General features: G+C 36.0%; 2 long non-coding RNA genes across 3 annotated transcripts in view; one reads left to right on the forward strand and one right to left on the reverse strand.

Moving 5' to 3' along the window:
• LOC135278053 (uncharacterized) overlaps window positions 1–14,478 on the forward strand; it is a 323,037-nt gene that overhangs the window by 156,594 nt on the left and 151,965 nt on the right. The gene's annotated exons all lie outside the window — the stretch shown is intronic.
• LOC105726858 (uncharacterized) overlaps window positions 1–14,478 on the reverse strand; it is a 36,852-nt gene that overhangs the window by 20,773 nt on the left and 1,601 nt on the right. The gene's annotated exons all lie outside the window — the stretch shown is intronic.

Raw genomic sequence — 14,478 nt, forward strand, 5'->3', positions numbered from 1 at the left:
GAAGTAGGCAGGGTTCTACTGGAGAACAACTTGTAGTGGTCTAAGTGGTCATTCTGAGGCAGAAAGCAGAAATTATAAAATAATTTGGAAACTATGCATTTAATATGGCAGGGACATAAGCCATCAGCAAATACTCCTACTATATAAGCTACCATATTTGCTTCTTTTAACTACTTGATGGAATTGTGACTCAATGAAAATGGAAGAAGAATATAGTGGCATAAAATAGACTCATTTTAAGAGCAGAAATCTCTCAGTTTTCTTAATATTTAACTTATTTGTTAATTCATGCATTATCAAATAAACAAATGTTGAGTGCCTATTAATATAGTAGACATTACAATTGTTGCCTTCCTATATGACCCTGAACAAGGCATTTGAATTCTGAGCATTAATCTCTTCTTTTTTATACTGTAAGAGAGAAGGATGACATAATTCTTATAATAGAAAAAAATACCTAAAAGATAGTGTGTACATGTATGTATGTTTGAATAGCAATAAATTTAGAAAATGTTTAGAATAGCAACTTATAAATGCTATATAGCATTTATAAATTTATAAATGCTACGTAGCATCTAGCATTTTCTCTTAAACTAGTTATGCTAATAGTGCATATTATGCTATATAGCATTTATAAATTGCTAATTTATAAATTAGGAAAGAGGAGGGAATGCTGGATGCCACATTTTCCTCAGACTATTTCCCTAAAGAGACATTTATTAGGGTAATATTCAGTAACAAGCCTTTGTATTTTTTGGATCAATTTTGCCCTTGAGGTCAGTAAAATTTCCCTTGGGTGTCGTGGTCATCTTCTGAACCAGATTCTGACGCCTTGACCATGGGTTCCCATGGCTGTTTCTTTCCATGTCCACCACTGATTGGCTTTTCACCATGACAGTGGTCAAATTCACAGTGGGAACACTTTGACTAAAACGACGTCACTGAGAGCCAGATTGTTTTTACTATTGCTGAATGGATTTCTTATATTTGCAGATTCATTTATATTTGATTTTAGCTGAACTGTCTCCTCCTTAAATCTGGGAGAGTTTAGGTGTTACTATCCCATTTGTTTCTCTCTCTCTCTTTTTTTTTTCTATTTCTTTTTTTAGTATCCCATTTGTAGATGAGGGAACTGAGGCTCAGTATCATAACCAGTAAATGGTCATTTCAGGAAAGGAGCTCAATGCAAATGTTTCAATGTTTATTCATCTGGCTGATGGTTCTCAATGAGGTGCTACATCTTGTTATAGGGCTGCATAAGAATCTCAGTGTGTGGTGGTGTATAACAACTTGAAAGTAGGTAAACATGCAGACTAAAACAGAATTCATTTGCTTCATTCATATTTATTTAAAAATTTTAACAAAGAGAGATTGAAGTTTTTGTGTCAATCTAAGGAATACATATTAAGTCATTTGAGTCCACCTTAGTCATTTTTATCAGGTAAATCTCATATTTGTATTATTTTTGCTTGACACTTTATTGAAATATGATTATTGCTTTTGGTTAAGTATATTTTTAAATGAAACTATATCATTGCTACAAATGGAAAACTAGGATAGCTTGACATAAAAATAAGATAGCCACTAAATAGAGATAGCTGCTGAAATGAAACATCAATGTATCCAAAGACCTCATATGATAGTCACTTTCTTACTTGTACTTAGAATGAACCACACTTTGAGAAACTCTGAGTTTAGAAAATATGAGAAATATTGTATTATTCTACACTGCCTCTGCTAGCAAGTTTCAATATTTCCACATCTTATTAAAACTGACTTGAATTTATAGGGCCCATAATTTTGTGTGCTTTGTAATTTGTGAAAATTGCTTGAATCTACCTGTCATGTGGTGTGTTATCTGCTAATTGTTATATAAAATCTAACCTCTTCTTATTTTCAGTAGTAGATCTATTTGTCCATCCATCCATCCATCATTTTTCACAACATCAGTTTAAAAGGAAACTATTTGTGTTATGAGTTTCTTTCTTCTTTCCCATGGGCTGGTATGTGGGCATAGTGGGGGTGAACTATCTGAATGTACAAAAACAACACTGTAGGGAATCAGAGAACAAAAAGAAAAGGCTTGGCTTGTGGGATGACCTTGTGGGGAAGACTGCCTCCCTCCAGACTGGCTATCAGCATAAACTTTTATGAAATACTATTCAACAATAGAAAATGAACTACTGGATAAGTAAACTGAGATACATCTAGACAATGGAATATTATTGAGCACTACAAAAAAGATGAACTATCAATTCATGCAAAGATGTAGAGGAACCTTAAATGCATATTACTAAGTGAAAGAAGCTAATCTGAAGAGGCTACATATACTATGATTCCAATTATATGACATTCTGCAAAAGGAAAAACTATGGAAATGGCAAAAAGACCAGTGGTTTCCAGGAGTCAGGAGATGGGGAGGGATGAATAGGCAGAGCACAGTACATTTTTAGGGCAGTGAAACTATTCTGTATGATACTATAATGACAGATATCTGTGGTTACATATTTAATAAAACCCATAAAATGTGTAACACCAAGAGTGAACCCTAATTGAACTGTGGGCTTTGGATGGTAATGATGTGTCAGTGCAAGTTTATCAGTTGTAACAAATGTACCGCTGTGGTGTGGGGTATTGAGGGGGAGGTTGTGTATGTGTAGGGGCTTGGAGCATAGGGGAACTCTACTTTTTGCTCAGTTTTGCTGTAAAACTTAAATTTCTCTAAAACAAAGTCTATTAAAATAAATATTTTATACATAGTATATCCTGTAAAAGTTAAATGAGAGGATTAAACATATTCAAAGTGTGAGACAATATAAAATTCCTAGAAACTAGTATTTTAGTTTATTTGGGCCAAAGTATTTCAGTAGATTGGAGAGTTTAGTTTAGTTGTCTACTTCACAAACCTAGCACTTCATCTACTCAGCAGAGACTTCTAGAGTTAATCATCCAGAAAACTGACCAAGATGCAATTGGGATAACAGGAAAACCAAAAATGATTTTCTAGGCATTTATACACTAAATATACAGTGTGCATCACTACTGTAGGATGAAGATTTAAAAATTAATATCCTCTGCAAATGGGAGAGTCCACACAGAAACCAAATACATTTTTGGAAAGCCAATGACAATTAAAGTTACGCTGAATGTAAAGGCATTAGTATACATTAGCCAGTGTATACCTTGCTAAATCTGGTGACAGCTCTCTGAGGTTATCTCTCACTTTTTCATTAAAAAGAAAAAGAGACAAGGTTTTGTTTTATATTAATTGAAGAGCCGTTAAAATTATTTTTTCTCTTCCTCCTTTTTCATAAGTGTTTTTAAGCCATTAACCTTAGTTTATATGACAACACACCCTTTCAGAAAGTCATAAGGTATTTATTTATTGGGTGCCTACTGTGTGCATTATTTTGAGGAAGGAGACCTAAGCATCTAAGTCCACCTCCCCCTCGACTTCCACACTGCATTTCGATAGAAGTAAAGGCTGGCAGACTGGGTACCACTTTAATCACCCTCCTATAGATAGCAGGCATGGTATGGGAGAATCTTTCTAGAAGGCATTGTTTTTACCTAAGATCAAACCCCCACCTATGCCACTTACCCCATGCCTACTCCATGGACCAAGACCCTTTCACATGTAATTTCTAAAGCTGTAAACCCAAGACCCTTTAACGTGTAATATCTAGAATTGTAAGCCTATATAAAGGCAGGGTTTCTCTTTGTTGGAGGAGCTTGGCTATTAGGCAGCTATGCCGCCTTGCTCCCAGCCGAAATAAATCACGCCTTCCCTTCTAGTTCAGTGTCCGAGAGGTCTGTTTTTTGTGGCTGGCCCTGCTTCAATCAGAGTGGTTGTGACTAAATGGTCAAGATGAAATACATAAAATTCACTGTGACCTCCATTTGAAGTTTCAAAATTTGCCAACTACAGAATTAAAAATTCATTTACATTATCAAAGAATTGCCATTATTAACAGATAACATAGTCATTTATATAGAAAATCAGTTGAATCTACAAAAAGAGATACTAAAACTAAGTAAATTTAGCAAGCCTGCAAGATGAACGACCAATTTTAAATACAAAGAGATAGCACTGTACACCTATCAAAATGGTTAAAATTAAAAACAACCATATCTAACATTGGTGAGTATGTGGAGGAACTGGAACTCTTTTTTTTTTTTTTTTTTTTGAGGCGGAGTTTCGCTCTCGTTACCCAGGCTGGAGTGCAATGGCGTGATCTCGGCTCACCGCAACCTCCGCCTCCTGGGTTCAAGCAATTCTCCTGCCTCAGCCTCCTGAGTAGCTGGGATTACAGACACGCACCACTATGCCCAGCTAATTTTTTGTATATTTAGTAGAGACGGGGTTTCACCATGTTGACCAGGATGGTCTCGATCTCTTGACCTCGTGATCCACCCGCCTCGGCCTCCCAAAGTGCTGGGATTACAGGCTTGAGCCACCGCGCCCGGCCGGAACTGGAACTCTTATACACTGCTGGTGGAGATGTGAAATTGTATGCCACATTAGAAAATATCTTAAAAAATTAAGCATACTTCTACAATATGATCCAACCATTCCACTTTAGATATTTACCAAAGAGAAATGAAAGACTATGTCCACACAGAGACTTGGATACAAATATTTATAGCAACTCTGTAAGTATCTAAAACTTAGTAACAGCTTGATGTCCAAACATTAAGTAAATAAATAAACTCTTGTATATACATCCAGTGATACTCAGCAATGAAAGAAATAAACTACTGATATACACAACATCATGGAAGAATCTCCAAGTAATTATGTGAAGTGAGAAGCCACATATTCAAAGCATATACTATATATGTTTTCATTTATATAAAATTCTAAAAAGTGCATACTAATCTATAGACACAAAAAGCAGATCAATGACTACCTGGGAATAGAGAAGGGAAGTGATTATGAAGGAGCCTGAGAAAACTTTGGGGTTTTATAGATATTTTCAGTTTCTTGATTATAGTGTTAGTTGTATAGGTTTATACACATATCAACACATAACTGTCCCAGATCTCTTCTTCTGACATAATCAATAAATTCTTCCTGATATCCCTAACTCTTAGCTTTCTAACCCTTTCTTAAGGAAGTCTTGGCATCTATATCTCAGTTTCTGTTGGCCATCATTATGCCAAATTGTAAGGTATGGTCCTAGTATAGTATTAGGCTACAATTCAGACATCTTGGCAGAATAGTGACTCCAAGTCTTATATGAATGCGCCATCTGATGTTAATACATTCTCACTATCTGGCCTTATTTTTTGCTCCACTTTCTGCCCCATATTAACACCCTCAAGACACACTTTTAACACTTTGTTCTCCCAATCCTTGCTAATATACATGGCAGGAAATATTAGTTTTCTACTTGTGCTATAACAAATAACTACAAATTTAGTGACTTAAAACAGCACAGCTTTATTATCTTACATTTGTGTAGGTCAGAATTCACTATAAGTTGTAAGTCTCATTGGACAAAATCAAGTTGTTAGCAGGTTGAGTCTTTCTGGAGGCTTCAGGGGAGAATCTGCTTCCTGCATATTTGTTGGTGGATTTAGTTCCCTGCAATTATAGAACAAAGGACCCTGTTTTCTTACTGGTTGTAAAATGAGGGCTGTTTCCAGCTTTTAAATGTTGTTGCATTCCTTGGCTTGTGGCTCAGTTTCTCCCTTTTTACAGCCAGCAAAAATGAATTGAGTCCTTCTCTGGTCACATCTCTTTGGACCCACTCTTCTGCCTTTCTCTTCTACCATTAATGACTTGTGTGATTAGATTGGACCAGTCCAGGATAGTACCCCCATTTTTAAGGTTATTAATCACAGCTGCAAAGTCCTTTAGGCATGTAATATTCATAGATATCAGGGATTAGGGAACAAACATCTTTAGTAGGGGAGGGGGAGTTTCTCTGACACACTCAGATTCTATTATTCCTTTGGTGTATATGCTATTTCTTCCTAAAGCAGAGACTTTAATTTCACGCTTTGCCTTGGTGTCCACTTAATCACACAGCATCTCTAGGTGAGGAAATGATTCTCTGGTAAGAGGATTCTCTTGCTAGCATGAATTCAAGTCCAGGGAAATCGGGGGGTGTTCCAGATTCTCAGCCTCAGGTTAATGCATAAACAAATTGTGATATATACATGGAAAGTTATTTAGCAATTAAAAGGAAAAAACTGTTAGTATTATAACAAAAACAATGAATCTGAAAAGTATTATGTTAAATGAAAGCATACAGGTTTTTTTTTTTTTTTTTTTTTTTTTTTTAATAAAACCCTGTACTGTATAATTCCATTTATGTCACATCCTGGAAAATGCAAAACAAAGATGAATTTAAAAACAGATCAGTAGTTGCCAGAGGCTAAAGGTGAGGGTAAGAGATTGACTTCCAAGGGTCGTGAGGGAACTTTGTAGGGTAATGAAAGTATTTTGGATCTTGATTGTGTTGGTGGTTGTATAAGCATGTGAATTTGTCAAAGCTCATTGACCTGTACACTTAGAAGGGATGGATTTTATTATATATAAACTATACTTCAATAACAAAATAAAAAAGAATCTCAGGCTTATCCATTGAATGTCCTCTTCCCAGGCCACAGAATTGCACTTCTGTCCTGCTGGGTTCCTGACTGTGGTATAGGACATCTGTTGAAGCTTGCATTTGCTACCCTTTAATGCTCTGCCATCTTTATAATTAGATTAGGGAGAAGCCTGATTTTCAGCACAATCTCCCCTGCAGCTGCAGTTTAATGTCTTTTTCAAGCTGCCATAGAGGATCTCTGACTTTCACAGCATGCTTTGAGTTTAAGTTGGCTGCTATGATTCTATTTTTTTCTTTAAACTTTCAACAAATAAAATCAGCTTGTTCTACAATTATAATTATTGTTAGCTCCACAAAACATTAATGGACCACAACCATCACATAACCCAAGGCCTTACCTTCTGCTTATACCTTATCCTAGACAACCACAGGCAAGAGTCTTAGTAATTCTTATTTTTACTGAATTCCAATGTAATCCTCATCTCAATTGCCAGCATGAATAGGAATCTCTTATTGCTCTCTGACTGGGGAGTGTTCATGGTCCAAAATTCTATCTTGAGGGTCTACTGTCTCGGGCCACATTTGATAACACCTGAGTTAGTAATAAGTTCCCTAGAAAGCTGATCCTCGGACAAAGGCTCCTTTGTGATATGTGTAAGAGGTTTATTGGAAAGTATGGCCCAGGAAGTGTGATTAGGTGACATTAGGGGTTAAGCAGGAAAGAAGATGGAGTTTTACAAAGTACATCGAGTTAGATATTGCTACATGCTACTGGTTACTTAATTCTGCAGTACTGTCTAAGCAGCCATATGAAAAACATTTTAAGACTGTGATCTTGGAAGAATAGGAGGAAAGCATTTATCACCTTCTAATTTTCTTTAAAAGAATATTTGCCTTGCAGTTACTCCTTGTAATTTCTGGGTTGCATATGTAAGAACTGAGCAGGTTGCTTTGGTGTCCTACTCTAGGGCATTAAAAGGGAAGTTTTGGGGTTTGGGATTAAAAACAAATGGTGTGTGTGGCCAGAGACTAAGTTCTATTATTTATACAGTGTGAAGCTGATAGGAACATATATGCAGAACTGGTTAATACAGTTATGTAATATTGGACAATGGAGACCAAAAGAGTGTAAATTGGTGATTGAAAGGTGTTCAATATACTATCTGATAGAACTGTCATAACAATTACATGAATATGTGTAAACCAGTTCATACAATGCCTGGTATTTGTACACATAGTCAATAAATCATTTCTATTTTATGTCATCTTGGACCTAATCAGGATAAATAATTTCATTGGTCTCTCTTCTAGTCACAGACACTAAGAAATGTTGTATATTGTCTTATTTCATGATGATATGACAAAGTACCATACACTGGGTGGCTGATAAAAGATAAAAATTTATTTCTTACAGTTCTGGAGGCTGAAAGTCAGAGATCAGGGTGCCAGCATGGTCATGTTCTGGTGAGGGGCCCCTTCTAGGTTGCAGACTGCCAACTTCTCACTATACTCTCACATGGTAGAAAAAAAGTGAGCTGGCTCTCGGAGGTCCATTTCATATGGGCACTAATCCCATTCATGGGGGCTCCATCCTCATGACGTAAAGACCTCCCACAGACCTCATCTCCTAATCTCCTAATACTGCCACACTGGGATTAAGATTTCAATATATAAATTTTGGGGACACACAAACATTCTACCTACAACATATATTCATTTCAACAAATAAAATAGAGTATACAGATCAAAATATAGAGAAATAACAGATGTGTTTCTGTCTGAGAGTTTTCTCCTCATGGTCTGAGCTTGGGTAAAGTCTGTTAAATTCAACACAACTCTTTCATGCAAACTAGATATTTTTCAAGACCTAAGAATTTTTAATTATATTACTTTTAGCAATAATCTCACTGCCAATTTTGGTTATTGGATAAAAAAATAATATTTTCCAGTCATGTCAGTCTTGAGGGTCATTTATAGTTATTTATTTCAAGGGAGCCCATATCCTCATCATATGTCAGATCTTATCTGACACTATAAGCACATTGCTATATAAAAAATACAGTACACTTAGTTAAGGTAGGAAATTGTGTCATTTTAACAACAGCAAAAAATGCACTTATATTTTAGACTCTGACGAATACATGACAATCTCTCATTAAGTTCCTACATAATTTATAAGTCTGGTTTGTATGGCTCCACCCACTCTTCATGGCCAATATATTTTCTGATTCACCAGTGCCTGTGCTACATTGGTTATTAAATGTTTTGAATAGCAGCCTTGGAAGTGTTTGCATATTAGAATTTCCATTTTATAGCAAAGAAAGCTGAGGACTTGTTAAATTAAGTAATTTGATAGAGATTAAGCCACTCAACTGTAAAGTGACAAGATAAGGTTTAAGTTCCTTTTTCGTACCTTGCAAAGTTTCTACCACATCCTACTGCCTCTGATGTAAACATATCATGCTACCGTGCAGGTGGTTGAGGCATAAAAACATTGCACTGTGGATTAGCCATGCATATGGGTGAGAATTAGGCTAATAAAAATTCACTGAAAGTGTTTTGCCCTGAAGAAAGTAAGGTGCCTGCCATTTCTTGGAGTTTATGTGTTGACAGTGTAAAGAACCAGGGAATACAAAGAAGGTTGTCTTGCTTCCTACTTTATAGCCTCCATCTGGTCAGGAAAGAAGTAAATTGACCACATCTGTTGCAAATCTGTAGCTGTGCTATTGGGCCTTTCAGCTTTGTCACTAACTCTGTCTTATCCCCCAGATCTGGGATACAATATCCTGTCCAAGAGTGTGCCAATTTTCACAACTTTTGTACTCTTCTCTAGCATTCTTCAGACTAATATTCTCTTGGGCATCCTTTAGGATAGGAGTTGGAAAAATTTTTCTTTAAAGTAACAGATAATAAATATGTTAGGCTTTTTGGACCAATAGGACAAATTCAGGATAATATATAAGGTATATAATGTGTGAAAATAAATTTCCACAAAATTTTTATTGATAAAATTCAAAATACAATAATGAAAGTACAACTTATTTTGTAATACAAATCTAATGAGAATAGTAAAATTATTTGGGGGAAATAGCATGTCACTTACTTTAGGTTGAAAATTAGCATTCTCTATGATCAAATATTCATCTACAGAAACCATCTTAACTTACAGACTGTACCAAAACAGTTGGTAAGCCAGATTTATCCCAGAGACCATATTTTTCCAACTGTTGCTTTAGGAAAAGCTTGAATCTCTGTTGGAAGACAGGCAAAAATATGATGCATATTTTATAAACTGGTACGTGAGCCATCATGAAGAGATTCCAGTAAAGGTTTTTACTGAGGTCTTTTGTGTGCAAAGACACAAAAGGAGGAGTTTATATTTTGTGGATCCAGTGCTATCTGTCTCACACACTGGTTTCCAGACCTAGCTACATGAAGTCAGAGGTCTGTGTATGTGAAAAGGGGGACATCAGGCACAGATTATAGAGGCATACTGTTGAAGGCTTTGTGTTACACAGAGAGTACAAGTAGAGTGCCCACTTCTGTGTCAAAGTGTGGCCTAGAGTGGGGAATAAGAAATATTCTTTCCACTTTTTCATCAGCACTGGGTGGACAGAGCAATGAGAACACAGAAAACACAATTGTGGGGGCAATAAGCAGTGGTCTTGACACAAATACCTGTGTTTTTACAGAGAGAACCAGAAATAGTGGCAAAATAAGGCTTTATTTTTAATTAGCCATGGGGTAATGAAGATAGATGGAGTTACAAAAGTAACATTCCATTCTACAAAGCCAACTGTGAATATTTTTTAGTGCAAGCTAGTATGCAAGCCTTCCAGAAGGTCACTGAATTTTCCTTATGCTATCTTAGAATGATGTTAAAAAATAACACATCAGTGAATTCCACTTCCGGATGACAACGTAAAAAGTTCCATGGACCCACTCTCCAGAAAAACAAAGTCAGCAAAACAATAAAAAAATTCCAATCAATTAAACTCTCTGTAAAGTGTCCTAAGGGAATAAAGCAAATAAATATTTTCTCAAGAAAGAAGATTTACCAAAACCCATTAAGAACAGCCAGTCAGTAGCCTTTGATCCACAATCCTCCCTCTCCAGACCATCCCCAGCTCAGCGTAGAGGAAGTTCCATTATAGGTGGATGAAGCAAAGGGAGAAGTTGCTCTCCCTTCATCTTCCAATCAAGGATTACAGTATCTCAATAGGAGGACAAGGTTCTAGCACTTTTCATCTCTTCCAATTCCAAGTTAAAAAGATAAAATTCCTGTTGAGTGCAAGGAAAGGCTGGGGATCCCTTTCCCCCCAACCAAGCCCATCTTCATAGGACAGAGGTTCCATCCCAGGCAGGCAGACCAAGAATAGAAGGACCTCCAGCTGCCCTTGCTTCAATTGATACATTGGGCAGAGATTCTACACTAAAAGAGGCTGCAGAGACAACCAAAGGCTTATTGCCTAAATTAGTGACCAGAGAGGTTGCCTAAGGAGAAAGACAGTGAATAGAAAAAGAGAGGTCTGTAGCTCTACCCAAATGAACTGACATTATTTGAATCCAAATATGAAGAAGTTCAAGCCTAAGGGCTGTTTCTAAAACAATAGCTCCTCTTAATAAGAGCAATAAGCTAAATCACAAGCAAGTTATTTCTTAGAGAGAACCAGAGAAAGAGACAGCCAAGAAAAGTGCTCCCTGGGGTCAAAATAAAACACTGGTTTCAAAAATAACAAATTTAATTAGATCACACTCAAGTAGTTTATGCTTTAGGGCATTGTAAAAACAAAAACAAAAACAAAAAAAAATAATAGAGCAATTGGCCTGTAGTTAGTGGAGTTTAGTGGATGGGGTGTATTATCAAATGAAGCAGATAGCTTGATAACAATGGTAAGGGATATTCAGGAAAGAAACAGGTAAAGAGAGCCTTGCTTAAACATCTCGTCCCAGGATGATGGCACACATGATGAAGGTGGTACCTTCAAATGAATGACACCAAAGGCTTCATGTTGTGGATGAAATGTAAGTTACTAACGTAGACTAACCATTTCACGAAGCAAGCAAACAACAACCAAAACAAGCACCCAAAGTAGCTCTATTACCTAAAATATCCAGTTTTCAACCAAAGTTATGAGATAGGCAAAGAAATAGAACACATGACCCATACACAGGAAAAAACAAATCAAGCAAAAGAAACTACCTGTCAGAAGGATCAGGTAACAGATAATAAAATTTCTTCAATGTAGTCATCATAAATATGTCAAAGAACCAAAGGAAACTCTTATTAAGGAAGTAAAGAAAAATATGAAGACAATTTCTCAGCAAATGGAAGGTATCAATAAAGAAATAAAAATTATAAAAAAGTAACAAATGTAAAATATAAAGCTGAAACTGTAATAATTAAAATGAAAATTAATTAGAGGGATCTAGCAGAAAGTGTCAACTAACTTGGAGACAGACTGATAGAGAATACCCAATTTGAAAATCAGACAGAAACTAGAAGACACTGTGGGAGAACTTTACATCTACCAAAATATGAATAACAGTAGTACCAGAAGGACAGAAGAGAAAAGAGGCAGAGATAATTATTTGAGGATAGTAGCTGAAAATTTTCCAAATTTGATGAAAGACACAAATCTATGCACTCAAGAAGATCAGTGAGCTCCAAGTAGGATAAATCCAAAGAAATCAACACCCAGCTGCATCATAGTAAAAATGTTGAATATCAAAGGAGAAAATTCTGAAAGCAGTAAGGGAAAGACTACTCTTTAAGGACATGGGAATCCCAATGAGATTAATAGCTGACTTCTAGTCAGAAACAATGGGGACCACAAGGCATGAGATGACATATTCAAAATCCTGGAAACACAAACAATCAATAAAAATCTTGTATCCAGCAAAACTATTGTTCAAAAATGAAGGTGAAATAAAAGTATTCCCAGAGAAGCAAAAAATTGAGAAAATTCATCCCAGTACTAATGGGCATGTGTCACAAGAAATGCTAAGGAAAGGTTTTCAGGATAAATTCACATAAAGACAGGTGAAAATTAAAATCCACATAGACAAACAAACTATATTGGTAGTAATTATGTGATTATAAAAGAGTATAAATGCATATTTTGCTTCTTTTCTTGACTAATTTTGAAACCACTTGTATGAAACAAATGTATACAAGCATATTGTTGGTTCTATGGCATGGAAATGTAATATATTTGACAACTAAAGCATAAAGGAGTTAAGTAGAATCAAAACTGTATTTAAAAAGGACGACTTAAGATGGTAAGTTGAAGTCAAAAGAACAAATAGAGCCAGAAATGATAAATGAGAAGAAAAATATTACTACATAAATATATATTTGAAGTCCTTTCTTTTCTTAGCTTCTTCAATAGACATAAAATTACATAAGCTAGTAATTATAACAATCTATTGCTGAATTTGTGACATATATAGAAAAAATACATATAACAATAAAAGAAGACATAAAGTTATATATAAGAAAAATTTTTGTATCTTCTGAGAATTAAATTAGTATAGATATGAACTAGAGTCTTATATGTCAAGATGTATAAGGTAAACTCTAGAGAAGCTACTATGAAAATAACAAAAAAATAGTGAAAAACAATCACTAAAGGAGTTAAAATATAGCACTAGCAAATATTCACTAATGAAAAAGAAAGCAATAAAAGAAGAATAGAGGAACAAAAAGACATGGGGCCATATAGAAAACAAAAAGTAAACTGGCAGATGTAAATCAACAATATTAATAGCATTAAATATAAATGGATGGATACAATGTTCAATATCTGGGTGATAGGTACAGAAGAGGCCCAACTCTCACCATTATGCACTTAATACCTAAGTAACAAAGAAGCACATGTACTCCCTGAATCTAAAATATTTTTTAATTAAAAAATGTAAATGGATTAAAAATCAAATTAAAGGCAGAAATTGTCAGACTGGAAGAAACAAGATCCAACTATATGGTGTCTACCAGAGACACACTTAAGTTTTGATGATACAAATGGTTGAAAAGAGTAGAAAGTATCTGAAACCACCTTTGCAAAACTATGATAGTAAGAGAAGTTTGACTTAGCTGATTTCATCTTGCTTCTGACCTCCAAGCTGTCTTTGGATTTTCCTGGGCACAGACCAATGTAACTTTGTGAGGAATTTAATTTATAGTTTGACTTGGAAGCAAGGATGATAATAGCCCCAAAACTAACCCCTTCCTTGCCCAGGAATTGAAAACTACCTTTGTAAGACTAATGAGGGTGGGTGTGGTGGCTCATGCCTACAGTCCAAGCACTTTGGGAGGCTGAGGCAGGCAGATCACCTGAGGTCAGGAGTTCAAGACCAGCCTGACCAACATGGTGAAAGCCTGTCCTACTAAAAATACAAAATTAGCTGGGCATGGTGGTGCATGCCTGTAATCCCACCTACTTAGGGGGCTGAGGCAGGAGAATCATTAGAACCTGAGAGGCAGAGGTTGCAATGAGCTGAAATTGCACCATTGCACTCCAGCCTGGATGACGAGAGAAACTGCATCAAAATAAAATAAAATAAAAAAGACAAAGACCACAAAAATGGGATTATGAAAGGTACGTGAACTGTGCTAAGATGTAGGCATAGTTTTCTATAATCTCTTACTCTTCAGGGGTTATGTGGGCAGAGGTCACAAGATTGTGACCTTCTCAATTGCTCTTGTAAATATCATTATTGTGGAACCCAATACCGGTTATTTTGAGGTGTTTCTCAGACTTATGCATTCTGGACTCATGATTCATGACTCAGTGGATCCTTTGACCCCACCCAGAAGTGGTCTCAGTGCATTAGGACCATTTTCTACCCTCCTGGTTTTGCACCCCCAACCAATCAGCAATACTCATTCCCTAGTCCCCTGCTCACCAAATTGCCC

This window comes from Aotus nancymaae, unplaced genomic scaffold, assembly GCF_030222135.1.
Source record: "Aotus nancymaae isolate 86718 unplaced genomic scaffold, 86718_ANA_hifiasm-v0.15.2.pri h1tg000036l, whole genome shotgun sequence".
Classification (NCBI taxonomy): Eukaryota; Metazoa; Chordata; class Mammalia; order Primates; family Aotidae; genus Aotus; species Aotus nancymaae.